Below are 15,189 nucleotides of genomic sequence, written 5' to 3' on the forward strand. Positions count from 1 at the left end.
TGAGCCCGGGAAGGAAGCATGTGGGTGTGTGCTGAGTGGGAGCCATCTGATTGGTTACAGGGAGGAGCTAAGTCTCTCACTCTAGGATCGTATTACCAGAGCTGTTTTCTATTGAGTGAGTGAACTGCTGAGTGAGGAATGAGTCATCCAAATGTATCAATTCACAAGTCAGACCCAGGAGCAGAGAAACTCAGTATTTTAAAAATGCCACAATAACAATACCGTGGGTATGCAATACCGCGATATATCGAATTACCGAAAACCGGCATATGTCTACTTGGAATGATAGAGTAAATAGTGAGCAGGAGTAAATTCCAGAGGAAGACTCGAGATCGCCACCATAATGCGATGGATCTCTCTAAGATGTTTGCAACACTGGGCACTGTCACTAAATATGTATCAATGTGCCAGTGTCCTGGTGGCACATACAGCAGACATCAGAGATTCTGGGGAAGTATTTGTGCCACAGTTATAATTTTAGTTATTTGTAGGGGGCATTCCCAAATTGATTAAACACAACCCCTCCTTTATTACGGAGCCTGGGCAATCCCTTAAGGCCAATGACACACTACAACAAAGCCCAAAACCCAGAATCCGGTGGAGTCTCTACTAACATATTACCAAGATCGGGCTCCTAACTAACATTTTTGACACTTTTTGGGGACCAGTGACATTAATACAGTAATCAGTGCTAAATAATATGCACTGTTACTGTATAAATGACACTGGCAGGGAAGGGGTTAACACTGGGGTGATCAAAGGGGTTAATATATGCCTAACTGTCATTACTTACTGTGTGGGGGAAGGGCTCTGTGACAGGCACAGAGAGATCGGGGGTTGTAGCTTAGCTGAAACTCCTGATCTCTCCCTACCTGTCTGACAGAAGAGCCGCCTGCTTTGTTTACATAAGCAGGCGGGTCTTCTCTCGGTTTCTCCAAGGATCGCAGGAGGGCAGCAGCAATTGCATGGCTCCTCCCACAGCCCGCTGCCGACGCCTCATGCACAAAATCACAAAGTACTACGTGATTTTGTAAAACCTGATATATTTTCTTAAAGCAGACACCCCCAAAGAATAAATGAGTGGTAGTTACAATTTTTTAAGGCCCACGATATTACTGCAAAGGTCTAAGAAACGCAAAATTTCAGTAAAAAACACCCTAAAATGAATATTAGGGCAAACAAACACAATAATCTACCCATATTTTTCGTAGTATATAAAAGATGAGGTTGCACTGAAAAAATAAATACCAAACATGTCAATCCTTAAATTTGTGTGCGCCCGTGAAATGGCGACAAACTTCAGTACCCTAAATTTTCCATAGGCGACGCTTTGTAACATGTGTATCTCAATTGATGTTTTCACGCATAGGCGTGGTATATATATAGACGTACATATATGTGAAGGTGGGGGAGGCTTCAACATTTTTTGGGGATTTTATGTGCTTGGGTGTAACTTTATTTTTTTCTTAACGTTTTCCATCACAAAGAGGACAAAAAGTCCCCTATTTGATGATGTTTAGGTAACAGGTTCTCTTAAAAGACCCTGCATGTCTCCTCTGTGCTCCACTGAATGTTTTGCAATGCAGATCGCACTGCAAAACATTGCTTCCTGTCTATGCTATCTGGGGACATTTAGAGGCTGACCCAGAAGTGATGTCACAGGCAGGGGAGGACTGGGCCAGGGGGCAGGGGGGCTTCTGCTACAGACATGCCTAAAGGATTCCTGGTGAAGGGAAGTAAAAAGCCCCCTCCGCTGACCGACTAAGTGTGGGATGAAGACAAGGGCAGAGCGCAGCCCCCCCTCCCCCCCCAGCAGGGAAGGTGTAAACTGTGTATGAGCAGAGGCCGGTTCCATGTCCCACTGGAGACTCTCCTCCCCCCTGCCAGCCCCAACCGAGCTTTCCCAGCTCTCCCCAACCAGCCTCTGCTGACCAGGCTGGGAACCCGGATCCTGGTGAGTAAAGAGTACCTGACAGGGCCGGCACTACCACTAGGCAATTTAAGCAGCCGCCTAGGGCGCCTGGCCGTTTCTCGTCACTTCTTACCTCTCCCCTCTCCCGCCACCTCCTTTACTGTACAGCCGGCGCCGCTCAGGACCATCACTGTGTCACTGAGTGTAGGCACCGCGGCTGCAAAAATACACTGCCCGACTCATCTGTCCTGACTAACAGTAGTGAGTCACTCTCTCTCTCTCCTCCTGACCTGACACACAGTGAAAGAGGCAGCCCGCGCCTCTATGATCAGAGACACTGACAGACAGGTCACAGTCTGTGACCTGTCTGTCTCTCCCAGACTCTGTGGTGCCTGCCTGGTCCCTCCCATGATCATCCATGCTGCAAGAGTTACACAGACAGCCTGAGCCAGTGTTCCGTGAAAAAACCCTACCCGTGAAAATCCCCTACCCTCGTCACCTCCTGTGCACGTACGTCATTCAAGAGCTGAGCAGCTTCCCACTGCGCATGCTCACAGCTCTGGAGGGTATGGAATTTTCACGGGGTAGTGTTTTTTAAAGTTACACCGCATCAGCTGTTGCCGCGCGTACATTAAATCATCTCCGCTCCAACATTAAATCATCTCCGCTCCAACCCGTCAGAATTCCCTGATCTCGGCTCCAAAATGTAAAAGCGGCGGCGGGTCTATGAAAATATAAATCACGGAGCCGAGATCAAGTGGGACGCCGCACCTGCTGATGAATGACATGCACCCGCAGGGAAATCTCAGGGTTGGAGCAGAGATGATTTAATGTAGTGGCTGTTCATGCGCAGTGGGAAGCGCGGCAACAACTGATATATGACGCGGTTTAATGTTAAAAAATACTACCCCATGAAAATTCCCTACCCTCCGCAGCTGTGAGCATGCGCAGTGGGAAGCTGCTCAGCTGTTGAATGACGTATGTGCACAGGAAGTTACAAGGGTAGGGAATTTTCACGGGGTAGGGTTTTTTAACATTACACCAGCATACATGCTGTCCTGAAGTGTCAAGTCAGACATAGGAAATATAGGGGGAACCCAAAAAGCAGCAATTAAAGATGGCAGGGTGACAAAGAAGGGGAAGGTGAGAAGAGAAGAGGGGGGGGGGGGCGAGAAGCCACCAAAAGCACACAGAATAGAGAAGGGGGAGGGGGGGAGACCCTCACTCGAAGCTCTTTCCAAGGCTACGTTGACTTATAGAGAGCAGCAATACAACCTCACAAAGTACCCCTCAAATCAAGGAGTAGCCCAAATAGAGACCCTGACTGTAAGCCCAGAGACCCATTAAGTCAGCCCTAGCGCCCTCTAACAACAGTACCTGACCTTCCTGTATACACAGTCACACCATGTGAGCAGCATTCTCTTTTGTGGTTTTATAGTGGATCCAACAGAACCAGGTGTTATGAAATTGGATGTGTCTGTTCTGAAAAGTATGGATTAGTTCCTCCATGGTTGAGATTTTGTCAGGCACCAGAACCATTCCGCAAAAATGACTGGTTGTCCGCCAACAGACAGGGACAAGTAATCAGACTACGTTGACTATATGCATACAATTTAAAATATAGGCGCTTAGGTACTTGGAATTAGGCTTGTGACGGTATCAGATTTTCATGCTGCGATTAATTGATTAAGGTTTTGCCACGGTATATGGTATTATCACGGTATTAAATTATTAAATTTAAATTATTAAATTTCCACCTCACTTCAATTTCATTGCTGAATTTAGGGGCTTTGGTTCACTTATGCACATTATTATATAGTCAGTCAGTACAGACTCTGTGAACCAGGCCTAAAATAGGTCATCAAGTAGTGTCTGGCCTAACTGGTGATAACTGGTCCTGGCGCTCGGCTCCGATCCGATGGCCTGGTCATTAAGAGGGCAAATCCTTGTGGTCAAGAAGTGGTTAAACCTGAAGGAGGTGTTATTTATAAATTACTTTACTATTGCTTTAGGCCTGGTTCACATGTATGTGGGTTGGTGGTTCACATGTATGCGGGTTGGCGGCCCACATTTGCACAGGCATAGCAGCCCATTGATTTGAACGGGCTGCTATGCCCTCATTTTCCGCAGAAAAAAGGTGCATGCAGCATTTTTTTTAAATTCAGTGACCTTGAAATCCATCCTGCTTTTGCACCATGCGACTAACTTGCAGTTCCTGCTCTGGCAAGCTTTCTGCATTTTTTGTATACGTGGGCACGGCATTTAAAAACAGTTTGCGTGTGCAGCAACGGCAGGTAAGTCACATGGTGCAAAAGAAGGATGGATTTCATGGCCACTGCATTTTTTTAAATTCTGCATGCACCTTTTTTCAGCTGAAAACGCAGGCATAGCAGCTCAAGCCCATTCAAATTAATGGGCTGCTAGGCCTGTGCAGATGTGGGCCCCCAACCCGCATACATGTGAACCAGGCCTAAAGCAATAGTAAAGTAATTAATAGATAAAAACACTGGTCCTCCTGCAGGTTTAACCACTTCTGGACCGCAAGGATTTGCCCCTTTAAAGACCAGGCCATCGGATCAGAGTGCCAGGACCAGTCATCACCAGGTAGGCCAGACACTGCTTGATGGCTATATAATAATGTAATGTGGGCTGCTATGCGTGTGTGTGTGTATATATATATATGATATGCTGCTATGCCCATGTATGTATGTATGTATGTATATCTCTATCTATATATAAATATATATATAATATCTATCTAATTCTATCTATCTGCAGAAACTTGCTTGTATTAGCAGTGTTTTTGTGTCTGAGCCCGGGAAGGAAGCATGTGGGTGTGTGCTGAGTGGGAGCCATCTGATTGGTTACAGGGAGGAGCTAAGTCTCTCACTCTAGGATCGTATTACCAGAGCTGTTTTCTATTGAGTGAGTGAACTGCTGAGTGAGGAATGAGTCATCCAAATGTATCAATTCACAAGTCAGACCCAGGAGCAGAGAAACTCAGTATTTTAAAAATGCCACAATAACAATACCGTGGGTATGCAATACCGCGATATATCGAATTACCGAAAACCGGCATATGTCTACTTGGAATGATAGAGTAAATAGTGAGCAGGAGTAAATTCCAGAGGAAGACTCGAGATCGCCACCATAATGCGATGGATCTCTCTAAGATGTTTGCAACACTGGGCACTGTCACTAAATATGTATCAATGTGCCAGTGTCCTGGTGGCACATACAGCAGACATCAGAGATTCTGGGGAAGTATTTGTGCCACAGTTATAATTTTAGTTATTTGTAGGGGGCATTCCCAAATTGATTAAACACAACCCCTCCTTTATTACGGAGCCTGGGCAATCCCTTAAGGCCAATGACACACTACAACAAAGCCCAAAACCCAGAATCCGGTGGAGTCTCTGCTAACATATTACCAAGATTGTACTTTAAAAGGAGCAGAGAAAGGAAAACTATAGGTTTGACCATTCCTAGGCCACCCTCCCGCCTGGACAGGTAAGTTACATTGTGTTTGATCAGGTTCAGCCTATTTCCCCATAACAGTTGGAAAAAGCAGCTTTATGCCCTTGCATAGAGAGATTCCGGCAAGATACAGACAAACATAGAAACATAGAATGTGTCGGCAGATAAGAACCATTTGGCCCATCTAGTCTGCCCAATATATCTGAATCCTATGAATAGTCCCTGGCCCTATCTTATATGAAGGATAGCCTTATGCCTATCCCATGCATGCTTAAACTCCTTCACTGTATTTGCAGCTACCACTTCTGCAGGAAGGTTATTCCATGCATCCACTACTCTCTCAGTAAAGTAATACTTCCTCATATTACTTTTAAACCTTTGCCCCTCTAATTTAAAACTGTGTCCTCTTGTGGTAGTTTTTCTTCTTTTAAATATGCTCTCCTCCTTTACCGAGTTGATTCCCTTTATGTATTTAAAAGTTTCTATCATATCCCCTTTGTCTCTTCTTTCTTCCAAGCTATACATGTTAAGGTCAAAGCTGACATATAAAAAGGATCAGGTACGTTTTGATCAAGTCTTTGGCATTGGCATCCACCAACCTGCTTTCCTAATTTCGATGACCATAGTCACCAGGACAAATTTAATGCTCAAAACTTTAATTTCCTGCTGGGGCTCTGGGAAGGCATTCAGAAGTTCGAAGCTTTCACCCTCCTCGCCCATCCAAAAATCATCATTTTCATGGTTAACTTTAGAGCTAGAAGCCTCCATGTACTGCTCTATCACAGAGACCACCTCCTGCGCCTCCTTCATCCCAGAGATAATAACAGACACATCAGCGGCATAGGCCGCGACCTTTAAAGGCAGCACACCAGCAATGCCCAAAGGTATCCCGCACAATGATCCACCCTGTAACTTTCTTATGAAGGGGTCAATTGCGAATGCATATAGCAGGGGGCTCAAGGACACCTCTGGTGCACACCAGAGCCAACCTCAAAAGGCTGTCCAACCAAACCATTAACAAGTGGGAAGCCCTCAGCTCCTTTATATAATGTTTTCAGCCAATCTATAAACCTCCCTGCAGGCCATATCTACCAAGTAGCAAATACAGGTACTCAGATTGACTCAATCAAAAGTCTTCGCCTGATCCAATGTCAGCAAATACTTTCTCCATCCAGCAGCCCTGCATTGCTCCAAGCCTCCCCGATGGCTAAAACTGCTGAAAAGGTACTTCTGCATTGGACCGAGCAGTGCTGATGATTGGACAACAAATCGCCTGCTACTCACACATTGAGGGGTCTTTACCTTTTGACAGAAGAATCACAGCAGATTGCCTCTGGAGGGAGGGAGCGAATCCTCTTCTAGACAGCTGTTATAAACCTCTGCTAAAAAGGGAGCCAGAATGGACTTAAAACACTTATAAAATTCAGCTGTCAGCCCATCTGGCCCAGGTGATTTTTTGGTAGCCAGCTTTTCTATAGCACGAACTACCTCATCTGCTGAAATTGACTTTGTCAAATCCATCAAAGGCAATGTACCCAATCCTGGAGTAGAATCCAGAAAGCTTTGCATCCTGTCCCGATTAAGGTCCTTTTTTCCCAGAAGGTCTGTGTAATATTGTAATGTTCTGGTACCTTTGGTACCCTAATTCCACTTTTCATAAGTGTATGCGCCCCACCATTCTCTTTTGGTAAGGTGCGCATACACCTTTAAGACCAATGCTGTCATCACTGAGCGCCGCTGGAGCGGCTATTTCAACCTCCGGGGGTCTCACTCACATGTTCGTTCAACGCCGCATAATCTTCCTTGAAGCTCTCATGCTTGCAAGCATACCTCGCTATCGGAACCACGCTGCTGATCCCTGTATCCCGTTACCGGATCATCCGCTCTTGCCGAACCTCTCCTCCACTACATTGCTACTAGTGATAAGTACCCCACAGGGGAAACCTCTATAACCTTCATACTAAAGCTTACACTATCTAGCTCTGCATACTAAGGACTATTACTACATCTGCACTAAGATTGCTAGCTCTTGAGCCTAATACCATCTGCTCTTGCACTGGGTTGGTCTATCCTGTATGTTCACCTGCTACTCTATCATCTGCTACCATACATGATTGCTAAACCTATCTGCATCCCATCTGCTACTATCTTACTTTCAAGAACATTCCTTTCAAGTGTCTGTCATATACCATCTCTACCCAACCTGTCTCTTCAGCCTATCATCACTATATTACTATACATATAAGTCACTCTAGGAACATCTTATTGAGTGTGTGTATTTACTTGCTGAATTGAGACTATCCACACATGATGAGTCTTGGGAGTTGGGATTGGTGTCTCAGCGTTTCTCTACATGACTACTGAAGTGGAATATTTCTGCAGCTGTAAATCCACATTATACATAAAACGCAGGAGCGTTACAGATTGAACGAACCTCAAATGGATTCAGCAGAAATAACCACTCAGGTGACACAATTAAAACAGCAAGTAACTGCGTTAATACACGCACTTGCTGAATTAAGAGAAGAAAATCAGGCTCTGACGCAGCAGGTAACCAGACTGACACAACTTACCACTGCTCAGTCCCCTGAACCCAAAATAAATCCTCCTTTGGTATTTACAAGCGATCGCAAAAAATTTCGCGAATTTAAAAACGCATGTGAGTTACTTTTCTTGCTAAAACCCCGTACCTATCTTACTGATCACATTAAGGTTTGTACTATTATTTCTTACCTAACAGGCGATCCTCGGGCCTGGGCAGACTCTCTTTTTGAGAAAAACTATCAGCTTCTCAAATCCTATGCCTTATTTCTAGCAGAACTTACTAGCCTATATGATGATCCCAATAGGCAGAGTACTGCCGATCTTCAATTAAGGTCCTTGAAACAAGGTAGGAGACCTGTGGAAGACTTTGTCGCAGAATTCAAGAGATGGACCCTTGATTCAGAATGGAATGATGCATCTCTGAAAACTCAATTTAGGCTTGGCCTATCAGAGGCTGTTAAAGACGAGCTCGCCCGAGCGGATCTGCCAAAAACCCTGGATGCATTGATACAACTCAGTATCACCATAGATAGAAGACTACGAGAAAGAAAGGCTGAAAAAATGGGAATGCCATTATCCAGTTCTTCTCGGATTTCGGCCGATGACCCCACTCCTATGGAGGTAGGAACCATACGCCCACCTCTATCAACTATGGAAAGAGCCAGAAGACGATCTGGTAATCTCTGCTTGTACTGTGCATCCCCGGATCACAAGATAAACGTCTGTCCCCTAGTCTACAAAAAGAAGGGTGAGTGTTCACATGTCCTCCTAGGGGGATTGACAACTTCAATTACTAACCCTTACCTTTTTGTTTGCTTAACATTACAGTGGGACCAGAACAGGATTACTACTAAGGCCATGACTGACACAGGATCTTGTGGAAATTATATTGACATAGGTTTTGCTGCTTTAAATAAAGTCCCTATTATTTCTAAACCTAAACCTGTCTCAGTGAGTCTTATTAACGGTGTTCCTTTATCTTCTGGTCCGATCACTGATCAGACACAGGCACTCCTAGTCACTACTAACGGGTCTCATATGGAGACCACTACCTTCGATCTAATACCTTCACCCCACTTTCCCATTGTTTTGGGACTTCCCTGGTTACACACACATCAACCAACCATAGATTGGAAGGAACGGACCCTGGCCTTCCTCTCTTGCTATTGCAAGGGTACGTGTAACCTCCCGTCTTCCGGGAAGATCCTGTCTGTGGTGACAGATGAGATTGCACCACTATGTTATCAGGATCTCTCTGAGGTTTTTCTTGAGAAAAATGCTCAAGCACTACCTCCCCATCGAGACTATGATTGTAGTATTGATCTACTCCCAAATAGCAAATTTCCGTTCGGTCATGTTTATCCTCTTTCACAGGATGAACTTTCCCATCTCAAAGAATATTTGGATGAGAATTTGAAAAAAGGTTTTATTAGACCTTCCACTTCTTCCACAGCAGCAGGACTCTTTTTTGTCCGCAATAAGGACTCAAGTCTCAGGCCTATCATCGACTATAGGCAATTGAATGCTATTACAATAAAAGATCGCTATCCTCTACCGCTTATCCCTGAGCTCATTGAGCAGGTGCGTGGAGCTACCTATTTTTCAAAATTGGACCTGAAAGGGGCATACAATCTCATTCGAATCCGTGATGGACACGAGTGGAAGACTGCATTCAGAACCAGATACTGATTGTTCGAATATCTTGTAATGCCATTCGGGCTATGCAACGCCCCTGCAGCCTTTCAACGATTTATAAACAATATTTTCAGAGACTTACTAGATGTCTGTGTTGTGGTATATCTGGACGATATACTTATATATTCACGATCCTTGTCTGAACACATAAGACATGTAAGACTAGTATTATCGAGATTGCTTGCACACAACCTATACGTGAAATTGAAAAAATGCTTGTTTCATAAAGAAGAGGTACTGTTTCTAGGCTACATCATATCCAAAACAGGAATCAAGATGGACATGAGTAAGATATCCTGCATTCAGGATTGGCCTACACCAACCACCCGCAAGGCGCTACAGCGATTCCTTGGATTTTCTAATTTCTACAGGAAATTCATCAGGAACTTCTCTGCCATTGTGAGACCCCTCACACAGCTCACTAGCATTAAGAGACCATTCAAATGGTCAGATGAAGCAAATAAAGCTTTTCACCTGTTAAAGACAAGGTTTACTTCTGCTCCCATACTACGCCATCCAGACCCATCCCTCCAATACATTCTGGAAGTAGATGCGTCAAACATGGCAGTAGGAGCAATACTCTCCCAACGACCAACTAACACTTCACCACTCCATCCAGTCGCCTTCTTTTCTAAATCCTTAAGCAGTCCAGAGGTAAATTACCCCGTGGGTGAAAAGGAACTGCTTGCTATAAAATTGGATCTGGAGAATTGGCGACATCTACTCGAAGGCACCCGATTACCAATACTTATATACACGGACCATAAAAATCTTCAATATCTTCAGACTAACAAAACTCTCTCTCACCGACAGGTACGATGGTCACTATTCTTTCTAAGGTTTAACTTCCTAGTGACCTACACACCTGCAGATAAGAACAAAAAGGCGGATGCACTATCACGACTAACTGAAGAAAACTACTTTGAAATCCCTTCCGTTCCTATAATACCTCACAAGCGTATTATTGGAGTTGTCCGTTCTTTGAAGGAAGAGGTTTTGCATGGTATAAGTTTGGATTCACCCCCACCACAACTAAATACCGATGCAGAAGGCTTCCTCTACTACAACGACAAACTTTACATACCACCTACCATGCGCACCAAGATCTTGGAATTATCGCATGATGTGCCTATGGCAGGACATATGGGTATGACAAAGACTCTTAATCTGATTACCAGACAATTCTGGTGGCCTGACATGAAAACATCTATACAAAAATTTGTCTCTTCATGCAATGTCTGTGCCAGGTCCAAAATTGACACTACGAGACCATCCGGTCTACTATGCAGTCTACCAATACCCCAAACTCCATGGGAAGTTGTGTCCTTGGACTTTATAGTAGAACTACCTCCTTCCAAAGGATTTAATACCATCTTGGTGTCAGTGGACCATCTGACAAAGATGGCACATTTCATTGCTATTCGCAGACTACCTTCGTCCAAACAAACGGCAGAACTCCTGATGAAACATGTCTTTAAGTTGCATGGTATCCCAAAAACTCTTCTGTCTGACCGTGGATCACAATTTATTTCCAAGTTCTGGCAAGAACTATGTCACATACTACGAATTGAGAGGAAGCTCACTTCTCCTTACCATCCGCAGACCAACGGACAGACTGAAAGAGTCAACCAATGCATCGAGCAATATTTACGTTGTTACACTTCTTACCAACAGGATGATTGGGTGGATCTTCTCCCTCTGGCAGAATTTGCCTACAACAACGCAACCCACAGTACGACCAAGCAGAGTCCGTTCTACTTGAACTATGGGTTTCATCCCTCTATTCCAGTGTTTTTCAACTCCGGTCCTCAGGGCACACTAACAGGCCAGGTTTGCAAGAAAACTGAAGTACATCACAGGTGATCTCATTTGCTGCTCAGGGATTGCAGTATTCTAGTCTGCATCTCCCCAAGGTAATACTTAAAATCTGGCCTGTTAGTGTGCCCTGAGGACCGGAGTTGAAAAACACTGCTCTATTCTTCCACCACGCATCCTTCCTTCAAATAACCCAGTAGCCTCAGACTATCTTACCCAAATAAAGGACTCTCTGGGTTTGCTTAATACTACCATTGCACACGCTCACAGTCAACAAAAGAAGTACTATGATCTTCGCAGAAGACCTTCTCCTCAGTATGCTATTGCGGACCTCGTTTGGCTCTCAACAAAAAATTTAAGACTGAAAATCCCTAGCAAAAAGCTTGGACCTCTCTTCTTGGGACCTTTCCCAATCAAGAAACTTATTGGAAAAGCTGCAGTACAGCTTACATTGCCAATAGACCTCAAAATACATCCCATTTTCCATGTGTCGCTACTGAAGCCCCATGTTCCTGACCAAGGAATAAGGCCTACTATCCCACTTCCTCCTCCTGTACAAGTTGAAGGTGGAGAAGAATATGAGATAAAAGAGATTCTGGATTCTCGTATCCACAGAAGAAAACTTCAATACTTAGTTCGATGGAAGAACTATGGGCCCCAAGACGGCACCTGGCTAAACACCTCTGAAATACATGCCCCTAGATTAATCCGCAACTTTCATGCGAAGTACCCAGACAAACCAGCTCCAGAGGCCTTCAGGAGCCGGCCTTAAGGGGGGGGGTACTGTAATGTTCTGGTACCTTTGGTACCCTAATTCCACTTTTCCTAAGTGTATGCGCCCCACCATTCTCTTTTGGTAAGGTGCGCATACACCTTTAAGACCGATGCTGTCATCACTGAGCGCCGCTGGAGCGGCTATTTCAACCTCCGGCGGTCTCACTCACATGTTCGTTCAACGCCGCATAATCTGCCTTGAAGCTCTCATGCTTGCAAGCATACCTCGCTATCGGAACCACGCTGCTGATCCCTGTATCCCGTTACCGGATCATCCGCTCTTGCCGAACCTCTCCTCTACTACATTGCTACTAGTGATAAGTACCCCACAGGGGAAACCTCTATAACCTTCATACTAAAGCTTACACTATCTAGCTCTGCATACTAAGGACTATTACTACATCTGCACTAAGATTGCTAGCTCTTGAGCCTAATACCATCTGCTCTTGCACTGGGTTGGTCTATCCTGTATGTTCACCTGCTACTCTATCATCTGCTACCATACATGATTGCTAAACCTATCTGCATCCCATCTGCTACTATCTTACTTTCAAGAACATTCCTTTCAAGTGTCTGTCATCTACCATCTCTACCCAACCTGTCTCTTCAGCCTATCATCACTATATTACTATACATATAAGTCACTCTAGGAACATCTTATTGAGTGTGTGTATTTACTTGCTGAATTGAGACTATCCACACATGATGAGTCTTGGGAGTTGGGATTGGTGTCTTAGCGTTTCTCTACATGACTACTGAAGTGGAATATTTCTGCAGCTGTAAATCCACATTATACATAAAACGCAGGAGCGTTACAAATATGACCTGAAGATCTCCAGGATCCCTGATCTAGAATTCACCAGGGAACCCATACTATCTATCTCTCAGGCCTATGATCATCTTAACTGCTATGCCTTGCTTACAGTTCTGGTAAGGATCAGGCAAGTAATATTTCCCATAATCTCTCTCCAGAACCAAGGAGGCATGTCGGTTGTATTGACACTTCCTAAGAAAAAGCTTCAACTCCCCTGGATCTCCACCATACGAGACAAGACAATGTACATACCAAGCTGCTTCTTCTTTCTTATAGCCTAGAAAAGTCCAATCGACCTTTGTTTCACAAGCTCCCACCACTCTGACTTACTGCTGCAAAAGTCCAGAATAGAAACCTGTGCTTGAAAAAAATCCTCAAATGATTGTCTTACTTCTCCATCTTCCAGGAGAGCCAAACTCAGTTTTGAGGAACCTCTTCCCCTGGGTGGAATGTCCAAGGCATTCAGAGTCACAGACAGCATACAGTGGTCAGAGAAAACCACCGCCCTCAACTCAGGAGCCAAGAAAGCGGAGTTCTCCTTTAAAAAAAACCTATTTATTCTACTCTGACTATTCCTTCTCTGAAACGTGAATCCCGTGCTGCCAGGGCAGTGCCTAATGTGCACATCTAGGCTTGCTTGTCTAACCATATCTCTAAGAAAAACGCTGTCATTACCCAGCCTGTCTATGTCCATAGATATTGATCAGGTGCAGGTCCTGCCCCCTAACACTAACAATGTACTAACAATGTAAGGGGCATTCTTCCCACTGACCCCCAATGTAAGGGGATTTATTCCCACTGACCACCAATGTAAGGGGCATTCTTCCCACTGACCTCCAATGTAAAAGGACTTCAGTCCACTGACCACCATTGTAAGGAGCATTCTTCCCACTGACCTCCAATGTAAGGAGCATTCTTGCCACTAATCACCAATGTAAGGAGCATTCTTCCCACTAATCACCAATGTAAGGAGCATTCTTCCCACTAATCACCAATGTAAGGAGCATTCTTCCCATTTACCTCCAATGTAAGGGGAATTATTCCCACTGACCTCCAATGTAAGAAGCATTCTTCCCACTAACCACCACTTATCATCAGTGTTCTAGGGCTCTTCACTGACCATTAATGTTAGTGGGGACTTCTCCACTAACCATCAATGTAAGAACTCAATTTTGCACTAAACTCTCTGAATGTGAGGGAGCACTACAATTTTCACTGTCTTTGTTTCTTTTCTGACCTTTTTTCTCTTTTTAATTAATTTAATTATTACTACTACTAATTCTAAAAATATTGCTGTACAGTATACGGAAGCCCTTGGTGTCAAATACACAAAGTACACCATATTCTTTATCCTTTTATTTATCCTTATATCTACAACTTGCTGTACATATAATAATTATTGGCAGGGGGTCCCTTAGATCTCAAAGTTTTTCCCAGGTGTTAAAAAGGTAGAGTAAGGATGGCTTCACACTGATCCGCTGCACTTTGGCCGGAACGGTACCCACGGTTTTCATTAGCTTTCCCATTGACTTCTAATATGCATGGAGGACTTTTGGTGCGCTTTCAGAAAGCGCAACAAAATCACAGGACATAATACAAGTCTATGGGAAAGCACAGCTAACCTGCACTAAAACTGCAGTGCAACCCCGCTGTGAGTTACCTTCGCTGTGAAAGGGCAGGGCTGCCATCAGGGGGGACAGCCCATACACATGTAGGGGGCCCGGGCATCCTGAGGGGCCCAGCCGTCCGGCAGGGTCATGAGATGGCAGGGGTGGGAGGAGCACCTGCCATTGGTGCATTCTTTTCATGAGGGTGCAGTGGCACTGCAAGGACCTGGGGAATGTTAGCGGTCAAGCCTGGGGGGCCCAGGCCTAAAGCCGTTTAAGGGGCGCCAAATTTTCTGATGGCTGCCCTGTGAAAGGGGCCTAAGACTCCGCTAGGTACTGGTTAGGCATATGGGGTTGCAAGCCCATTCAGAAAATCTGCACATACAGGATCGCTTTGGATATGTCATTGGCTGTCCTGTGTAGATAAATATACAAAGAAATGAAAACTGGAGGATGGCTGAAGGTTTTCCTATGCCTGTAAGCCTGAAATGTAATTTGAAACAGTTTTCCACAACTAAAGGTTACAGACTACAATAATGCCTTAGAATATT

Source organism: Pelophylax lessonae (assembly GCF_965119305.1).
Source record: "Pelophylax lessonae genome assembly, chromosome: 8".
Lineage (NCBI taxonomy): Eukaryota > Metazoa > Chordata > Amphibia > Anura > Ranidae > Pelophylax > Pelophylax lessonae.